This window comes from Gopherus evgoodei, chromosome 7 (genome assembly GCF_007399415.2).
Source record: "Gopherus evgoodei ecotype Sinaloan lineage chromosome 7, rGopEvg1_v1.p, whole genome shotgun sequence".
NCBI lineage: Eukaryota > Metazoa > Chordata > Testudines > Testudinidae > Gopherus > Gopherus evgoodei.
Window position 1 is genome coordinate 63,812,584 of NC_044328.1, and position 18,867 is coordinate 63,831,450.

General features: G+C 37.3%; 1 protein-coding gene across 9 annotated transcripts in view; it reads left to right on the forward strand.

Moving 5' to 3' along the window:
- The window catches only part of KCNMA1 (potassium calcium-activated channel subfamily M alpha 1), a 410,790-nt gene that overhangs the window by 175,124 nt on the left and 216,799 nt on the right, over positions 1-18,867 (forward strand). The window lies entirely within an intron of this gene.

An 18,867-nucleotide genomic window follows, 5' to 3' on the forward strand; every position in this document is an offset into this window, starting at 1 on the left:
TGGCCACACTGGAAGATGATATTGCTACTTTTCATTGATCAAATCCTAAGAGATGCTAACTACATGCAGCTCCAATTGACTTAATTTGGTATTTGCAGGTGCTCGGCACTTCTCAGGATTTAGAACAGTCTTTTAAAAACCATTACATACCCTACCCTGAAAAAAGATATGCTAATCCTAAAAAAAAAAAAAAAAAAAAAAAAAAAAAAAAGATGAATCCATTGTCAGAGTAGTGCTATACCCACATAAGAATAATTCTTTTTGGCTGGTAACAACACTTATGCTTAAACAGGCCACATAAATGTTCAAAAATTAACTGCTTTACATTTCCATCGAATGCCTTTTTTTCCCATCTTGATCATGTTACAACCAAGTCTATCTGAAAGCCATGTTAGATCTGTTGGGAAATAGCCTCAAATAAGGTCTATGTATTGAGAGAATAATTTTCTCTTTTCTACCCCACTCTACTAGTTTTCCCATCTTCCCTTGAGTTCAGCTCATCCTTCTGCCATTCCAGTGCAGAGACGGAGAAAACTGGCCTGTTGTCCTCAAGACCTTTCACATACACTTTCCCAAAGAACATAATAGAGGATACTCTGAATAATCCTTTCTAGTGGAATCTAATTGTTTGTCCCTCCCCACATCTTTGAGAATTAAGCATTTCAGTTTAGTCCCTTTGAAAACATCACTTTACATATGATGTTCATGTGACACGAATATGGTAATATCAAGTTATTTCTCTTCCTTGCTGAGTTGAGCGTCTCTAAAGATCTGTAACCATTTACCAGCTAATTCCTGAGCACAGATTTGCATCATGTGATCCACAAGTAAAAGCTTTTCCTTCACTGATTTCTTATACCACTGAGCATTACAATATGTCCCAGTGAAGCAGAGGACTCCTTAATCACTCTTTTCCTCCTCCACACCCCCTGCTTTTTTTAAATACTCTCAAATGCCTAAAATACGCAACTACAACCAGTACCAGAATCTGCAAGCACAGTTCACTCAAACCAGTTGGGTCTATAAACCTCAAGAGTAACAAAAACGTTTTCATTGTCATTTGACTTCTCTGACCATGAGAAAGAGGCATCACTAGTTTCTCCAAAATGTTTATTCTTAATAACTGTCTATTCAGTTTCCTATATGCAGTCCCAGATTTCTTAAGTCTAGAAGCTTTTCAAACATAAAACTGCAGCATTTGCTTGTGTAACTCTTACTGGAGTTTCATCAGCAGAGAATATGACCTAATAAATACAGTTATAAAAATACAGTTTCAATCCCCCTAGTCTAGTGTTCTTTGTCACTGGTACCCAGCATTGCTTTGTTGTCTCTAAACTTGGAACTTCAGTCAAACTCCAAAACCCTGAAGGCCTCAACTCCCAGATCACAGGCTTCCCGCTAGCTTTGGGGCTTGCTTCATCTTATTTTTTCACAGCTTTTTCTTTTTGCTTTATTTATATGTGCTCTATTTGTTTTTAGCTCTTTCTCTGTTGGTCTCTGCTGTCCATATTGCTTGTCAATTATACTCACTCTGTCATCGGCACACAGACTGTTCAATTTACTTTACGCATTGTTTCCTGGTTCAAAAGCTAATTACTAAGTACTTTAAAGAAGTCCTTTGCTCACGTGGATCTATCATCAGAGAGTATAAGCTTGGGAACTGCTCAGTAAAAAGCCATTAGCACCCCTTGTTTGATGTTGCTTTTGCAGTCAGTAGAACAAGAATGATGAAATGTTATGTTTGGCCAAAATTTGAGTTTTCATTTGGAATTCAGTGTTGAGAGAATGGGCTGTCAGAACCAATAAGTTTTCCTTCACTTGGGATATGGGCATGTGGAAGTAATTAGCAATGTAAGGTCTTTAGTTGAGCAACCAAGCATAGATTCTGGCAGCAAACATAATGAGAAACTACAGTTGTTCTATTTCTAATGTCAAAAAATTTCCAGATAAAATTAAAAGTGTCTACAAAATGAAAGCAGCTAAACTTTGTTGAAAGATGTTGTTCAGACTCTTAAAATAGCATGTGTGTTTGATTTTTCTCTCTGAGAAATAAAATATGTGTAGGGTGTGTGTGCACACATACACGCACAAATCACAAATATTGTATATATAAAATAAGGTGTCTATCCAAATTACAGTATTACATATAGTAGGAAGTTAAAAAAATGATTTACCAGTTCTGTGTCAAAAATAATAGAAAATTGCATTATCCAGTTTCAAGACCAAGGATATATTTTGGGAGAGTTTGCTGTAAAGTTATACCTATTGAAGTAGCTGGAACCTAGGCATATAAAGAATTTCCAGTACCTTCAGTCATTCAAGAAAAAATATTAATTTTGACCTTGTTTGCACAGTAACTTTCAACCAAAAAGATCCCAAAATGTTTTAAAAACTATGACTCGTTTTGCTTGTTACAGAAACACGTTCACCCTTGGGGTGAGGTGCACAGATAGCTTGGGAATAGAAAGAGCTTTATGTTGCAAAATGTCCTGTGTTTTTTTTAGTTACATCAAATGTGTAGGACCTCAGCTTTGCAACCTGTTCCAATAATGAGACCTCTAAGAGTACAGTCAATAGAATGCCATGCAAGAGAATTTGTTCAATACTGACTTTGAGCAAAGTGTCATTTACTGATTACCAACATTATTTATTTAGTATTTCATATGTCACAAAAAAGCACACTGAGGTTTCCCATATAAATACTGACCTTGTTCAAATCTTGCTTACCTCATGATATTTGATACAGTTACAACCCACTGTACTATGACTGCAGCAGACAAATGATTAAAAAAATTCCTCAATCCATAATTATCTTTGAGTTTACAATTCTTCTCTATGGAGAATGAGAGCCATGTTTAATAACTGGAATGAAATGACCACACATCATTTAAGGAGAATGTTGTAACCTGCATATTGTAAGAAAGGGACAATTTAAGTTGAAAATAAAAATATAAAGTTAATTCAGTGGGACAGTCATAAAGGAAAACAATTCTACTTTTCTAATGTTACTAATGGGAGTAATGATAAATATATTATTATTCAGTATACTTTCTACTTTCAATGTGAGTATATAAGGAACCTGTTTGTTCTGTCCCATAAGATAAAGCAACCACCTATCCTCCCTCCTTTCCATTAATTTCTAGTGATCAGATTTTGTATGCTAAACTGTTCTGCCCTTTTTTGCAAATATTTTTTAAAAGACCATTTAAGGTGGATAGATGCAAAGTACTATATATGACATTGCCTGTGATTTGTGGCATTCCCATTGATGTGTGTGGGAGTTAGGTTCTCATGTTGAGAACTTTGGTTCTAATTTCTGTATTGCACCATCAGTCTGTAAAGTAAAGAATGGTCTAGTGGTTAGCAATCTGAATGCTCTGGTCCTGTTTTTGGTTCTGCCACAGATTCCTTATTTGACTTTGGGTAATAACGTAATTTTTCTGTGACGCAGCTGACCTATTATTATAATTAATAGGCTAATACCTACCCCAGAGGGATGTTGTGAGGATTAATTGATTCATGTTTATGCTTTCTGCAGATGAAAGGTGCTATCTAAGTGTGAAGCAGAGAGAAGTTTAAAGTCAGAGTTAAATATTATAGTCTGCTATGTGCAGTATTATATATGGTTTATTTCACTATAGACAAAACAAGTACTGTACAAGAGCTGTGTTTTATGTATTCAAGCAATTTCATAGGTGGATTTCTAAATATAAAGTATATTTAGCAGACAATGTGGTATTGTACTGTTGAATAATATATTATGTTACAAATGGCAATGGTAACATATGATCCATTATAATATCTGGACATCAGGCACCTAGTGATATATTGCATGCTACAAAGGATGAGGGTGTGGAAGTAATTGTTAACTAAATTAGTAGCATGCTAGGATCATGAAGAACAGGCATAGTAGTTTGCTGTGATTAATACTGGACAAAAACAGATGGAGGGGGAAAAGTTAGATATAACATGAAGTGAGGAGGGAGAAAAGGCTGTGTGATCTGGGAAGTGCAATATAATAGAGGACCTGTAGATCAGGGAACAAAACAAGAAAGATTATAAACTCAAGAAAGCAGGCAGTCATTTTTTACTATGGGTATCAACAGTTACCAGACTATAATCTATATCTTGAATATTGTGATATCATTATTTCCCCTTGGTGATTGCATTCTTCTGAGGAGTTCTGAGATTACGAACCAGTCCCTATAGCCTATGTATAGTCCTTCTCATTTTAAAACTTTCAGCTCAACAGAAACTATAAGGGGCTTCTTTTGGAGCCTGTCAGCAAGCACTCCTGGATTAGCCTGCAGGGGATATTTTAGAGCACGGCACAGCTGACCATATATGGATGAACAGGACACCACCAAGTCCAGTGTCTGCTGGCTGATAGGGAAACAGACCAGGGACTCTAGATCAGTGGCTCTTAACTTTTCCAGATTACTGTATCCCTTTCAGGAGTCCAATTTGTCTTGCGTACCCCAGGTTTCACCTCACTTAAAAACTATTTGCTTACAAAATCAGACATAAAAATACAAAAGTGTCACAGCACACTATTACTGAAAAATTGCTTACTTTCACATTTTTACCATATAATTATAAAATCAATTGGACTATAAATATTGTACATACATTTCAGTGTATAGTATATAGAGCAGTATAAACAAGTCATTGTATGAAATTTTAGTTTGTACTGACGTCACTAATGGTTTTTATGTAGCCTGTTGTAAAACGAAGCAAATATGTAGATGAGTTGATGTAACCTCTATCTACTCCCAGGAGTATGCATCCCCTTGGTTAAGAACCACTGCTCTAGAGTGCAGCCACTAGACTTCTAAGCCAGTCAATTTGCGCCAACCTCTGAAAGGTTGGGAGAATCTCTTTAACAACTTAGTGTTTGGATGCTCTTCTGAACTTCTCCAACCAACTTTTTTACTATGAAATTCAGGCTGGTGTTCTCATGAGATCAGTTTTTCTCATTAGATTTTCAGAGATTCTTGGTTTTGTCTACACAAAATTCTGCAAATGTATTCTTCCTTGTGGTATTTTGGAACTTAAATTTCTAGTCCTAGCCAAAGTACAAATTATAGAGGTATTTGAAACTTTAAAAAAAAAAAAGCCCAAAAGCCAAATTAATGTTTCTGAAATTGTTAGTGCCAAGTTCTGTTCTTAATTGATCTGAACTGATTTGCTCCTTCCTAAATTACCATGTTATTTTACAGTTATGATGTCATTAATCTTGGAATCAGAATGGCCCTTGCTTAATTGTTTTCTGTATGTATGCACATGCTTTGTAGCTCACGTGATCAGAATTGATTCAAACACTGAAGAATAGTATCCCAAAAGAAATTAGTGGGCCATTTAAAATGGGACTGGACAAAATACTAGAAAAAAATACTGTAAGGAATAATCCTGTAATGGAGAGAGAGAGATTTTTTTTTCATCTTTGATTTCTATTTTATTATTAATCTATAGTTCTTAGGTCCAAATCCTGCTTGCCTTACTCATACTAATTGCTATGGTTGTTTATGAAAAAAGTGAGCTAAATGTGACTCTGTATAAATACATATTATACATAAATCTCTTGATAGTAAAGATTAATGCAAGTTACTATTTTAAATTTTCAAATCAGAAACATTTTAATCATCCTGAGATATTGTTCTAGTTAAGACATGTGCTTAAGACTTTTATTTTAATCAAAGCGCAGTGCTGTGTAAGCTATTAAAATCTCTTGTTTCTCCTCTCTCATGATCTGCTCTGCTTCTCAGAGATTTCTTCAGATTTCATACATTTATAAGCTATATATTAGCAAATCATCAACATATCATCAGGAAGGATCATCTGTTAGAGATTCCTTCCAGAAGGAAATGTGGGACTCAATAACTGAACTTCACAGAGATAAAAAAAGAACTGTGGACAGACAGATACAGTAAACAGACAGACAAACAGATAATTTAAGTTGACAGGCCATCTTGAACTCATTAGACATACTGGTTTGATTAGGAATTAGAATGTCTTATTTTTTTTAACTTAGCTGAATACCTTGGCAAACAGACCCTTGATTTTTTTTTAGCTTCAATAATAAATGGCATAGCTCCATATAAAGTGACATTAGATTATTATATTAAATAATTTGTTACAACGTGCACAATTATTTTCCACTGGGATGTAAATGGTAATAAGAGAATGTGACATGGGTTGTTCTATGGACCTAGGGATGTGTATCATTTTCTGCTAAGCATTCTTTTAAAGCCCCCAGTTTCAACTGAAGACCCACTTAGAATTAGAGAAAATGTGATGAGTGTGAAATAGTTCTTGTTGTGTCCTCATACTGCTTCCTGCCGTATCCATTCACATGTGATTGCCCAATCGTACTCTGCCAGGCCACTGGAAGAGCATTCCCATTCAGGCAGCTGGTATGGGAAGAGATGTTTCGTATTTTGAGGATCTCTGCTGAGTCTCAGATGTTAGGGCCAGTGATGTAACCCCACTTGTTAAATAGATTAACAGATAGAACAAATAGGACAGAGTCTTTCTTCAAGTTTTCTTCTGTCTCCATTTTTTTTCTGCATGCTTATTTAAAATCTATTCGTTGTTACAAAATAAAAAATGGAAATGTAGGCAGAGATATGTAACAATGTTTACGAGCCTCCCTAAAATCTTGTAGTCTGGGTCTCATAACTCATGCCCACTTCTTAGCACAGTAAATTTACATTTCTAGATACAAATTTTAAAAAGCCATCTTTTCCCTTACCGTCCCTATTTTTTGAAAAAGGTCTTTAATGTTTTGTTTTAGCACAAAAGTGGCAGCTGTTACTGTCCAAATTCTTGCCTAAGAAAATGAGTCTGGTCAGTAAGGTATTCAAATTGCAGAGATTTCCCATGTTCCACAGAATATACAGGCTGTGATTTACTAAGCAAACACTCCACATGGAGCAACATGAGATGGCAGAAGTGCTGAAAAAAATCAGTGAGCTTTGGTAAATTATGACCTTTTATTTCCACACAAGCTCTATTGTGGAAAATTAGTCATGAAATTTTGGGGGTGTTTTCACTTGTGAGAAATGCGTTGTTTTCAATCATACATAAAATGCTTGAAGTCTCAAAGCTTTTGATAACTTAATGCCATGCAAACGGCACAAAAGTTGTCTTTTGAGAGATGGGGCATTTTAAAAAAAGTTTAAAACAATTAAGTGACAGAGCACCTTCAATGGTGGAAGTCAGGTGGGAGCTTTTTATCTTCCATACTGAACAGTATACATATTGAATATACAAGAGCAAATAATTTCAGTTGATTGCAAAAGTAATAGTAGGGTATCTTCTGCACAGTAGCTCAAAAATATTGAGATTTGGAAAGATTAGAGCAGTAGACGAAAGTCTGGTTGATTCTGAAGTGCTGATGCTAGAGTTGTGGTTTACTCATTTGTTGTCCTGTAAACCTTATAGCATGCTCTCCTTTTGCATGTCACAGCACTCAACAGTTTTTACTAGTTTTGCTAAGCCTTGAATTTCTTTGTTATTATTATGCACGTGTGTTGTGTGTTTCAGTATATGACTTGAAAGCAAGAATATTCTAATTGTAGACCATATTAGTGTGGTATCTAAGTAAGAAAGCAAATATTCATCCCCTGCTTTGAATTAAGGTAGAATCTGCTTAACTAACTCAGACCCTGGTGGAAACAGAAGCATGTCAATTATACACATTTTTCATTATCTGAGTTTCAGAGGTATACATCATGCTGGGGGATATTAATTTATGCTTCATGACTTGTTTTAAATATAAGCCTTGTACAAATCCTCAAGTCATTTAAAAAAAGATAAAATTAACTCATGGGAGCCAAAATTGAACAAGGAAGCTGTCTGAAGTGAATAAGAGGACTCACAGTGGATCATTCATGCTAGCAAACTGTTGTGAGTAAGCTTGCAAGCAGCATCAGATATGTTGTTTAAACAAGCTAAGTGTGCCATTTATCCAAGTTTAAAGTCACTGAAATGTAGTCCTCTGCATCTGTTCCCTGGTAGTAATCCCAGTTAGGGTGGGCATAATAACAGCGATTTCTCCTGCGTTATAGAAAAGTTCCAGGTGGTTCTAGAGTGCACTGTCACATTTATAGAAAGTTCTCTGAGGGGGAATCGTCTGCCAATCTTTATTCAAAGTACTCTGGGGAAGAAGGAGGATTTCCTGTTTACACATAGGACATGTTTGATGTACTCCAGTAAAATCCCTCAGTCAGATAGCCCACTGTACTTCTGGTAGGTTACAGCTAATCCAGTGTACATGGACTCTCACAACTAGAAATTAAGCCTAAGTAAACCCCTATACTGATTATTCACCATATACTATCTCGTAAACCAAATTTCAGATACCTTTTAAAAGAGCTAGAAGCAGCTGGCTAGAAGTCAGGAGATCTAGGTTCTATTCTCAGCTGTGCTGCTGACTCTGTCAGGCCTGGTCTACACTTAAAAATGAGATTTGACCTAACGAATCATCCAGGGTTGTAAAAAAAATCTTGCATCCTGAGTACCAAAGGTAGGTTGACCTAACTCCCAGTGTAGATTCTTCCACTTATCTACCTACTGCCTCTTGGAGATGTGGATTAACTACATTGAAAGAACAACCTTTACTGTTCATGTAGAAAGCGTCTGTGCTCTGGTGCAGTAACAGAACAGCTGCGACGGCTATAGTGTAAACATACCCACGGTGTAACTGGAGGCTGGTGAAGCCTATCTGTACCTGTTTAAAATGGGGAAAATATTTAGTTATTTTTGTAAAGCATTTTGAGATCTAGAGATGAAAAGGGCAATATGTAATACCATGTCTACTCTTGGAGTATACCGTGTCATACTACCTCTAGTATGAACGCAGTTATAGCAACATAAAAGTGCTTATATTAGTGAGGACTCACTTATACTATATTTTTACTAGCACAGTTATGTGCCAGGGCTGGGTTGTGGGCAGCCCGTGGGCATTAAGTGAGCTGCTCAGTGCGGGCCAAAGGTCAGAGATCAGTCCAGTGCCAGGCCAGGTCAAAACTACGAAGTCAAAGTCCACTACCAGATAGAGATCATGAGGCAAGACTCAGGGTTGGTCTAGGCCAGGGTCTTTCATTGGGGTCAGCAGTGGTCTTAAGCCAATGACAGTAAACCCGGATCAGGGCTGAGGTCCAAGCCTAGATTGAGAGCCAGAACTGTAGAATCAAGTCAAGTTTCAGCGAGAGTGGTGAGAGCAGGTCTAAGGCAGAAGCACATTGGAGGACTGTATTGCTCAGACAACACCCAGAAATGGCTTTCTGGTTTATCCAGTGTGTGCCAGACAATCAGGAAACCTCAAAGAGCTTTTGCAAGCAGGACTTCCTGCAGGGCTTAGCTTCTCAGTACCTAATGGTGACAGCTTTGCGGGCCCCTGGTGGCAACAAAGAAGCAGCACCTGCCTCGAACCCTACAGACCCCACTGCTAGGCCTGTAGTTCTTACACTAGGTCAGTAAAAAAACAATCATATCACTAACCAATATTATTATTAGACAACCATGTCTAATAGGCTGGTTGGACCTTAAAATGACAGTGATGAACAATTAGGGCCAGCACATTTCAACAAGTCTTTTAAGCATATTTATAAGAAATAAATACATAAAATTAATCACTGATGAATGTCAATATTTCTTTCTGAGATGTGTGATATGATGTAGCTGAACATACTCCTGGTAAGGTCAACAGGAGATGAAATAATCAGTAGTGTCCAGGAGGTGCTGAGCTCCTAGAAAGATTGGTCCCTTGCAGCCTGATCCTGCTGTCACTAAAATCAGTGACAAAACATGCTGACTTCAAAGTGAGCAGGATTGAGGCCTTGATAGGTACATTAATATGCTATAATAGTCTAGCTCAGGAGATATTCACAATTCTCAAGTATCATATATATGATCATATATTTATCTTATGCATCAGAATTTTGCAGTTCACTTTTCAAATATATTTTTTTGCCAGAAGAATAAAGGAATGTCTAGCATATTGGCGGAATAGATATCAGTGGAAGTTCCCAGTTTCTAAATGTATTCAGGAGTGGAAAATGGCAAATGCACAGAAATAACGCATACAATAATGCTAATCACAGTCTAAAAAGAATGGAAGTCCTCCGTTTCTGCATAGATAGTATAGCAATATGGACTAAGAAAACCCACCTGTTTATTCAAGTCCTGCTTTTATAATGGAGAAAAGGAAAAGTTTGAGATTGTTCTTTATTGGTTCTTAATTCTGCATTGATTTATTGATCACAAAAATAAGTAAAATTCTGAATCAGAGGTAATATTTAATGTTGGTACCTGATATTTAAGATCTTGCTTTTTATTTTATTTTAATCCAGCGCATGATCCGTTGATCAGTAATAATACATGCAATGTCTTATAGCACTTTTCACTTTGAGTGCTTCACAAATATTAATTAATTCCTAAATCACCCCAGTGGCTTTGGTAAGAACAAGAGAGGATCTTAAAAATCTGTATCAGTTTGAAAGATTATACAGTTTTAGTAGAATTCATGATTACAGAGACAGAAAACAGCACTGGAAACAGGAAAAACTTAAAAGATGTTAAAAGTTTGCCCACACGTAATTAGTATATATGTATGACTGACTGAAGAACTCTGACACCAAAAGTTAAGATCAACATTTCCAAAACTAGACTCGTCATTTAGGCACCTAAGTAAAAGTGGGCAGATGTTCAAGGATGCTGCTCACTTGCCCCTCCCAGTGATTTCAGTGGAGTCTAAAGATGCTTAGCACCTCTGAAAATCAGGTCACTTATATTTAAGTGCCTAAATATGAATTTAGGACCTGAACTTTAAGTACCAGAGTTCAATTTTTTTTGCCCAAGTAACTAGTCCAGGCGAAATGGTGAGTTATTGAAAATCCCACTTGATACCTTTCAGCATCTTTAGCTGCCTAAATATCTTTAAAAATGTAACTGTGAGTCACTTTTGAAAATGGGCTCCTAAGAAACTTAGCTTTTGAAAATTTTACTCTTTATTCATTAGAGCATGATGTCTTTCTATGCACAGTGTTAGTGAAAATGTTAGAGGGACTCCGACGATGTTTACAAGTGTGTGAATCACTTAGTGTAAATTCATGTTTTGAATTGAAGCATTATATATAGTACAACTTTCCTAGAGTTAGTAGTTTCAGAAACACTGAATTTCCTCAATTTTCTCCCCAATTAATTAGGGTCTTTAAAAAAAATTGGTTTTACTGGAAAAATGTCAATAGCTCAGTTCCTAAATACTCCATAGATACATGCCTTCCTTCCTCCCCCATTACCTCAATGAGAAAAGAAGGAAGGAAATCTGTAGCCTCACATCCATGTTGAACAGACAAAGTGGCAGAATATCACACTGTCAAAACTCACTTGAAAGCCTTTGTGGCACATGAACAATTGCCCAATAGTACAATCTGGAATATCTGTGACAAAATGATCCACTCAAACACAGTTCCACATATCCCTTCCAGTTTCTTGTGAAGACATCAACTTGTGCACAGGAACATCAACACCATCTCATTGCCAATGGTATTAAATACTGTTGACTGACATAAAAGAATCAACATGAACACCTGCCCTTTGTGAAACCACAGATGGAAATTAATGACTGACTTATTCTCCAAGCCATAACCAGATTTGAAACAAGACCAAACAACATAAGTGTGCCTCCGATAGGGTTCCGCAGGGATCAGTTCTTGGCCTCAGAGTATTTAACACTTTTTTTAAATGACCTGGAATAAAATATACAATTATCACTGATACAGTTTACAGATGACAGAAATTCAGGGAGGGCTAACTAATGAAGATGACAGGTCAATGATAAAGAGCTATCTCGGTTGCTTGGTAAACTGTGAGTAAGCAAACTATATGTGTTGCTATATGGCTAACTGTATACATCCAGTAACAAAGAATACAGGCCGCGATAGGAGACTCTCTCCTGGAAAGCAGTGACTCTGAAAAAGTCGTGGTGGAGAATCAGCTGAACATGATCTCCCAGTGCAATGCTGTGGCCAACTGGTCTAACGCAATTCTAGCATGATGGACTTCAATCTATTTAGTTTAACAAAGAGAATGTGAAGAGGTGACTTGATGACAATCTATAATTAGCTCTATGGGGAACAAGTATTTAATAATGGGCTCTTCAGTCTAGCGGAGAAAGGTATAACACAATCCAATGGCTGGAAATTGAAGCTAGACAAATTTTTAACAAGTGAGAGTAATTAATCATTGGAAATACTTAGCAAGCATCATGGTAGATTCACTGTCACTGACTATTTGAAATCAAGATTGGATGTTTTTCTAAAAGATCTGCTCTAGGAATTATTTTGGGGAAGTCCTGTGGCCTGTGTTGTACAGGAGGTGAGACTACATGATCATAATGGCCCCTTCCGACCTTGGAATCTGTGAATCATGAAAGGGTTCAGAAAAATCTAAGAACCCCAGACAGTGCCACAGTAGCCCCAATACAACCTTCTCAACAGCTGTTCCTAAATGGAAGATTAGCGGGTGACGAGATTGTTAGTGCCATTTGACTGTTAACTGGGCACAGGCCTATAAATTACTCATTTGAGGAAAGCTGATGTATTGCCTTCCTGAAAGGAAACATTGGACAGTCTCTCCAATAAGGGACCCAATATCTCTTTGTTACAATGACTGTTGTTGTAAGTCGTAATCTGAAGCTTACCCAGTCTAGAACCACAGAGAACAGATGATGTTACCTTAGTACCTCCCCCACCAAATAAATATCTGCTGACAAGGATATAGCCAATCCAGTCAGCATCCAATCAATTTTGTGTACTAAGTAAACTGAAGACTACTCATAGTGGGAAAGACCACTCACCTCTGCTTCCAAGTAAAGACAGCCCAAGTTCACCAAACTCTCTACTGTTTGGAAAAAAAAAAGTCAGGGTGTCTAGATTTTATTATGATACACTATTTACTATTACATAAGATTTTATGACTGATCTGGCATTAAATGCTTTGGATTCTGTCAGTGATCAAGCATAGGGGGGATGTGATGCTAGAACTTCAGTGCTTGTACTGGGAACATTCCTGCTGAAGGAATGACACTTGCAGAGTTCTTCAGGTTAACCATGTATAGCCTACTATTATGTGGTAGGCTGAAGGCCATTTTAACAAATGGGCATGAGTGTAGGCATCCAAGTGACTGTATCTGAAGCTTAGGTGATAAAAGCTAAGCACACATGAAAAGGCTGTCTCCCTTGATTCTCTGTACATTTATAGTAAAACTTTAGATTGAGGCAGATATATGTAGTGGCATACTTCAGTCTCGAGACATATACATCATTACTAAAGACCATCTGAACAGGATTAATTTTAAAATGAGGTGCACTTTTCATAACCACATGAATAGAGATATTTCAACCTGCCTAATAAGAGTATACTTACAGGTCAGGAGACTGGGCAGTGCTATAGAAAGGTTTTATAATGAAAATCTATTTCATAACAAATAGCTGAAGGAGAACAGAGACAGGTAAAAATAGTGGCTGTAATTCCACATGCTTGCAAAAAAAATCAGTTAAGCAGGAACATAAAAGCATCAGTGCATAATATTTTTAAGGAATACTACTCAAGCTTTGACTGTCACAAGATATGGTACGGTATACCAGCAGCATCTCTGCCAAAAATGAATTAGTGAGTGGTTCAGGAATAGCTAAGTTGTTTATAATGTCTGATAAAGGTGTATTTCCTGGTTAGCTCTGATTGCCATGAAATGTATAACCCTGGTCTGAAAGTCCTGATGCAGACAAAAATAGGGGTTTTTGCCTGTGTCAGGGCTTTAGTTTTAGGTTCAAAGTAGTGTCACATGAACTAAATTTTGTGGTATATTCTTGTGTTTTTCCATTATCCCTTTCTGCTAGAGGAGATCTTGGGCCTGATCTCGGCATCAGACCTTTAGCAGCATATTACATGTTACAAAGATTTAGGAAATGCAAGTAATTTATGAAATTAAAATGCCGTGTTCTGATTTGGTAACGTTTTACATCCTCATTCCTCATTTCACAGGGTCAATGGCTACATTAGATGAAAGACAGTGGAGAGTCAGGTCATTTGTTTCTTGTATCCTCTGCAGTATTAAAAATAAATAAAAGGCCAAACTCTGCTCTCTTAATTATGTAAGTGGGTCTCCTTTGTTCAATAATAATCGAAATTATCAGGTTCAGCTGAGTTCTGCTTGGTTCAGGAGCCCAAGAAAAAGAATGTAAAGGTGGCTTTTCACAACCTATTGCCCTTCTCTCCAACCTCAGAGAGGGGAGTATAATAAAATTAAGGACATGCTTAAGTGAATAGGGATGGACTTAAAGTACATGCATAAAGGCTTTGCTGAATCAGAATCTGATTGAGTGAAGTCTTGAATGATATTACGGAAGTCATAAAAAGTGAAAGCATCACAGTGTAATTTAATCTAGTTTATTTAGGGAGCATGTTCAGCTAACCTAGTGTATATTAAAAAAAGAGTAGTATACCCAGTCTCTGATGAGAATCATATATAGTTTTTACTGGAACAGAGTGATGCTGATATGTTTGAATAGGGAAAGTATAAACATTTGGTACTACCAAAGTCCCCTCACCTTACAAAGATAGAATGCAGGTAGGCTCATCAAGCACCCCACTGTGTTTCATTTCCAACTATATCATCCTGCTACTATTGTGCAGAGAGAGGATGGTCAGTAGACAAAGGCATGACTAAAAGACTAAGCAGGAAGTTAGAAAAGAGATTAAAGCAGATGCATTTGATATAAATATTATGGTTTTAAAGAGACGTCTAGATCAATATCTGCCATATTTCATTAACTTACTTGACAAAATGAACACAATATATTCAGAGAATGCTGAATGGAATTTTCAGTTCATTCTCTCTGATTTATTATGACAGAATAGGTAGGGTGATTTCCCCCCCCCCCCAAGTTCTTTATATTTCTTCCAATAAAAATTGATATAATTTCTCCAAAAATAAACAGCCAAGACATTTGCATTTCATATTGGCTTCTCCAGAGAAGACACAAGTAAAGAGAAAAGAGATCTGTTTTGCAGAATCTTGTTCGGGATGGAGCTGTTTTCATTTACAGTGCAGTTTACATGGATTAACTGTGTGTTCTTAATTATGTCACTTCAGGAATCTGGATGTTTTAGTTATCCTTTTTCTTTGCCTTAACCCACTGTACATTTGGTACTCATGGTATTGGTTTAATGACCTTTTATCAGAATTTTAACTTATTTTGTAAGGAACCAGTGCCTCTCTAAAAGATAATATAATCAAGTGAACAAATATACACAAGTGAACAAATTCCATCCCTGATCATGCAAAGGGATTCACCCATGCAGAGCCATGTCGTTCTGTAATGTATACTATTTTTATAATGCTAATAATAATTTTGAGATTGGAAATTCTGAGGAAATGAGAGGTGGTGAATTAGGCTATGTCCTTGTGAAAACAATGGACTCCCAGAGGCATAGAGAATCTGTGTAAAGCTCTAGCTGCTTGGCTCCTTCAGCCTCCAAGTACGCCGTTGCTCTTTCCGCTGCTTCCGTCCCCAGAAGACTGCCAAAGCTACTTCATCCAAGTTTGAACTCCCACAGGCAGAACCTGCAAGAACTGCTCTAAAATAATTAGGTCCATAGCTTTCCCCACAGAGTTTGTCTTCAGGGTCAGCCACCAATCAGCCAGGTCCTGCAACCTCTGGGCTACCACATAGGGTCATGCTCCCCATGGAAATGGGTCAGTGTGGAACTTATGCCAGTATGCTTCTGGTGTCAATCCTAATCGATCTAACGTGGCTGCTTTCATTTCGGGGTACAAATTTGACTGTGGGCTACTCAGAGCAGTATAACCAGCTTGAGCCTCCCCAATGAGAAATGGTGTTATGCTGGCTGTGTAAGTGGAATCTTCCATGCCTTCCACACAGGCGGCCCACTCAGAGAAAGGCCTCAGCATTGTTCTCAGGCCCAACTTTCCCAACACCAGGACAGGCTTGCCCTGTCCTAGTACTGGAAATAGCTCTAGTTGCTGTATAAACTGTTCCAGTTGTTGATGTTGAGACTCCTGATACTGCTGCTGGGTGGAAAAGTACCTCAGCCTGCTTTTGTTGACTTTTCAAAAGTCGCAGGAGGAGCGTCTGAGCCTTGTGCCTTCTGCATTGACTGTTACTCTTTCAGTTTCCATTTCCCTTCTGGGTGGGCAGAGGTCACAAATCCTGCCAAGTACACCAATTGCAGAGGAGCTGCCTCCTGCTGAATGCCTCTTTGTGGCAAGGAGTCAGTTTGCAGGCACCCTTCCCCAGTTATCCCCCTCTTGCAGGGCCCATAAGAACTCCTTGCAGTCTCTCTTGTGGCTAACAGTGCCTCCACCTAGGGCTGGTTTAATAACAGGAATGGTTCAAACAATCCTCAGAGTCCCAAAATAAAGCCCATGACAATAGCACAAATGCTCAAACTTAGCCCTGGTTCTTCTGTCACACACAGACTTATTCGGTCCCAGTCTGCTCCATCCAAAGCCCACCGGTCCCAGCCCTCTGGTCCTGACTTCCTTCTCCTGTCAGCTCCACCTTGCAGCTTCCTGCTGCTCTGTATAAGGAAGCCCCTCATGCAACCCAGGGTTGGCTAGCCTAAGCCCTTATGGGGTGAGCCACCTTGTTTACAGATCCTTTTGCAGGACAAGGACCTCACATGCTATGAAATTACATTGATTTATTAGAGCTGTTTCATCATTGGTGTAATTCCACTGAAGAAACTGATATTACAGAAATAGCATGAATTTAATCTCCATGATCACTTAACAATAACACAAATATCTGAAATATTCAACCCACCCTTGTTTCTTTTCAAAAATGTAAAGAATCAAAATAATTCATTTAAATTAATATTATGAGAATGATATCAAAGCTTTAATTCAACCTTTAATTCAGGTTAAAAATTATGGCCCAAATTCTGGGTGCGTCTGAGTTATCACGAGGAAAGTTGAAATATGACTGTTACTTATAAAATAATTATTTACTTGTGTTACTAATTGTTGAAAGGAAAATAGAAAATAGTTTTTAAAATCCAATTTACTTTTGACCCATTTATGGTGGTGTTTTACATTTCTGTGTTACTCAGAGAAATTTTATCACTCCATTTATATAGCCAGGTTTAGTGTCTTGTTCTAATGCACTAGCCACTGCTCCCCTTTTATAATCTAATTCACTCAGTCTCACATGATATCCCTTTGAAGATGCTGCATGAGTGCTAGTATCAACCGGTGTAGATGAAATTGCAGGATCAGGACCTATAACATAGTGCTATAGTGCTTGAGTTTTCAGCACTGCAAGGTGAATTTTTAAATTGGGAATTTTTTAAAGTGGAAAATTTTCCACTGAAACTTGAAAGTATAATACAACAAAGTAATTTTGATTACTACTGTGTTAGATTTTATCACTCTTTTTTAAACCAAAGCCTATATTTCAGACTAAATTTCTTGGTAATGCCTCTTAAAGCATACTCCCATCAAAGCAAGTCTGTTAGCCCAGATTCTGAATTACTACAGCGTTATTTTACTATCAATCAATTCTAACTCAATTCAAAACACTTTCAATATGTTGGCTTTTAAAAAAAATTTACTATATGGAAAAAAATGGGTGGTTTAGGGAAAGGAAATGATTATAGGCACAGAAAGGGGAAGCTGTAAATCTTCAAATCAGATACAGGACAGATTGGAACAATATGGGTTTTTCCAATGTTTCTAAGATAATGTACCTAATAACTCTCCTTGGGCAAAAAGGCAATCTGTTTTCAATCAATCTCTCTCCTAAGCAAAAATATCACTTATGTTAAAGGGAGATTTTTAGTTATTTATTTATTCTGAAACCAGAAGATTCCCTATCCCAATTGCTCTGAATTGTATCTGACAACTAGTACAATATAAGAAAAACCAAAGATGCAGGGGACAGATAATGAACTTGTGTGTGTAAGGAATACATAGTTCCGATGCATTCTGCCACCTTTGCATGATCTCTGTCTTTGTGCTATTGTACAAGAAATCTATGTTCCTGTTTTTCCACTACCTTGAGCCTTTTGTAGTACTGTACACCAGGTAAAGTGCTATTGAATCAGAATTATGACACTTTATGCATGGCTAAATGACTATCAGAGCTGCAAAGCAATTGAGAATCTAACCTTATTCCTGAGTTTCTGCTGTAGTAGTCCACCTCCATATTGCAACCAAGTTGTCTGATAGCTTTACAGCCAGTATCTGGTCTTCAGTTTGCTCTTATAAAATGTGGAAGCTAATTAAAAACATAAAAAGTTACTGTTCTATGAGTTAAAGTATGTCGTCAGTCCCACCTTTCATCCAGGAAGGATATATCTTTTTTTGTGCAAGAACTCAATATTATTCTATGGAATTGCCCCTGGAAGTCCTTGCAGAGCAAGTGGAATCTGAAGTGTTAAGGACTGTAAAAAGCAATAATAAAATGCAGTTACTTAAACAAAGAAATTTTCCTGTTACCATAAATATTATACCAATTAAACAAGACAAAAAATGCAACTCCTAAATAGGTATGGGCAAATAACTTCCACCTACTGTGACTTGGGATCAAAATTACGTATTTTTTGCTATTATTTTTCATTTTCTTGTGCCTTTGCATTCCGGGTGCTTCTGGGGAATAGATGCAGGAAAAGTGCCTGAATACCACAAGAAAAATACTTCTTCCAAAGCTGTTACTTCAATTTGGCAGACTCAGGATGTTCAGAATTTACATATAATGTTCTCTTAAGCATCAAGAATGAATGTATCCAAACACAACCTCTGAAACTTGTGAGGTTTGCTCATCACTAATTTGTAAGTTT